The following is a 2,430-nucleotide window of genomic DNA, read 5'->3' as shown; positions in this document are numbered from 1 at the left end:
TGGCCGCGGCCGCGTTGGACAGGTGCCCGTTTTACAGTTAAATTATATAGAAAAAACGCAAGGGGGGAAATGGAAGTAGTAGTAGCATAGGGTTTTACGGCGCTCGCAACTGCGTAAGGTCATATGAGCGCGCGAAACACAAGCTGGCTCGGGTCAGTAGTTAAATCTTAAAAGGTTTAAAAATCAGTGTAAATATACCTATATTTTTAATCTAAAACAATTTTTCTAGTTAACATAAATTTTTGTAAATAGTACAGTTTACGGGGAAATGGAAAGTGGCCGTTTGTACAGGTGGCCGTCTTAAAGACGTGACCATCAGGGCAGGTTCGACTGTATTTATATGTACATATACATACACATGCACACACACATACACAAAATATACATACACATACATATACGATACTCATACACATACTCAAACACTTACACATACACACATGTACATACACATATACATACACATATACATACACATATACATACATATATTATACACATATACACATACTCATAAACATACACAAACAAACACAAACACACTACATATACAAATACATTTACACATACACATAAATACGTGTACATATAAACGTATACATACACACATACATACACACACAAACACACACACACACTCTCTCTCTCTCTCTCTCTCTCTCTCTCTCTCTCACACACACACACATACACACACAGACGCTCACGTGCGCACACACATACACATGCTCACGTGCGCACACACATACACATACACACGTGTACAAACACAGGCACACATACACAAATATACATTGACACACATAAATAGTCATGCACATACAAAGACATGAACTCACACATACAAACATACACTCATACACTCATACACACACATACTTTCACTCTCATACAGACATATGCATGTAAACCTACGCTCACATAAACAGACAGACAAACACATACACACGCACGCACACACACACATACACACACATACACACATATAACACACTTTCTCTCTCTCTCTCTCTCTGTCTCTCTGTCTCTCTCTCTCAAACACACATATTATACACACTCACACAAGTACACTCACATGTAAAGAAAATATAACTATGCAACTGTCCTGTAAGAGCAATTTTGAGTTAGGCGTCTCTTCCCCCTCCCTTTTTTGGCTTTTTATTTTTTTCAAATGGCGGTTCGCATTGTAACTAAGAAATGCAGTCGAAATTCTTTCAGATCAACAACCGATGTCAAGAAGATCCCTTGGTGGTCCTATAATCGATAAGAGTAGGCTTCGGCCGCCACTCGGGCAAGATTCAGAATTTATTTCTAAAAAACTGAAAATGTTTAATGTGTCCTGCGCCTTCATATGACCTTATTCAGTTCCAAGCGCCGTAAAACACTTACAACCCCCTCCCCTCCACACCCCCATTCCCCCCCAAAAAAAACTCAACAAAAAACTTGCTCCAGTTAGCTTGGGTTGCAAGGGAAATAGTTTCCTCTCATCCTGTTACGATTTACAAATATCAGGGTAGTCTCCCTTTATAGCTTGAAGCTTTTGACTTTCGTCTGCTCGAGTGCAACTTCGTATGGCATGCCTGCAGGAGAGGGACCAAACAAATATATTATATTATTTTTAAACCCCGATCCCGTAAAAAAAAGAAGAAAAAATTGGGCCCTATAATATTAAACACCACTCTTTCGGTGCATAGCCTACGCAAAGTCACCACCCAAAATTATGATTTACAGTAACCTTGCCTACAAATTGCTCAATTTGAGACAGCGACTCAACCCTGTTCTCACATTTTAGTGTTAGCAAATTTCCCAAGACCCCAAGTGAGTCTAAAAAAGTACTGATCTGTCTCTTAGACTTTGTTAATTTTTTTCTTCTTCCGGTTTAGACTAACATCAAGGGAAACGTGTCAGAACCTTAGTTTGCTGTGACCTCCATTAATGTGCTTTAGGTTATGTTGGCCATCTGAAGTTAAGAATTGTATACAAAGACCTAAGAAGATGTAAACTGAGCAATCTTTTGTTTTTTTTTTATCTTGTTTTTTTTTTTAAATCGCAGTCAGACGAAAATGAACAAGTTATAGTGTGCAGTATTAATGAGATTTTAGGTTTTGTTGGTCACCCACATTTGAGAATATTAAACAGAGCGATTATCGTATTCTTACTGCGGACAGAAGAAAGCAAGCTATACCAATCCTTACTTCGGGACAAATCATTGGCTGGAACCTGCGATGCTTATCAACAAGCTTTTTGTCTGTGTTCAACTCTAACCACATATTTGCCCAAAATAGGCTAAATACAGTTTTTGTTGTTGTCTCAAATTATATTTATTCACAATCGTGATTACGATTGGTGACATATTAGTTTATAAACAGAATATTTCACACACAATTTTGAGCAATTCTGGCATAATTCTTTTTGTTTGCGGGGAGGGGGGAG

Source organism: Aplysia californica, unplaced genomic scaffold (genome assembly GCF_000002075.1).
Source record: "Aplysia californica isolate F4 #8 unplaced genomic scaffold, AplCal3.0 scaffold00599, whole genome shotgun sequence".
In the NCBI taxonomy this organism is placed as follows: Eukaryota; Metazoa; Mollusca; class Gastropoda; order Aplysiida; family Aplysiidae; genus Aplysia; species Aplysia californica.
This window is presented reverse-complemented; position numbering follows the sequence as displayed.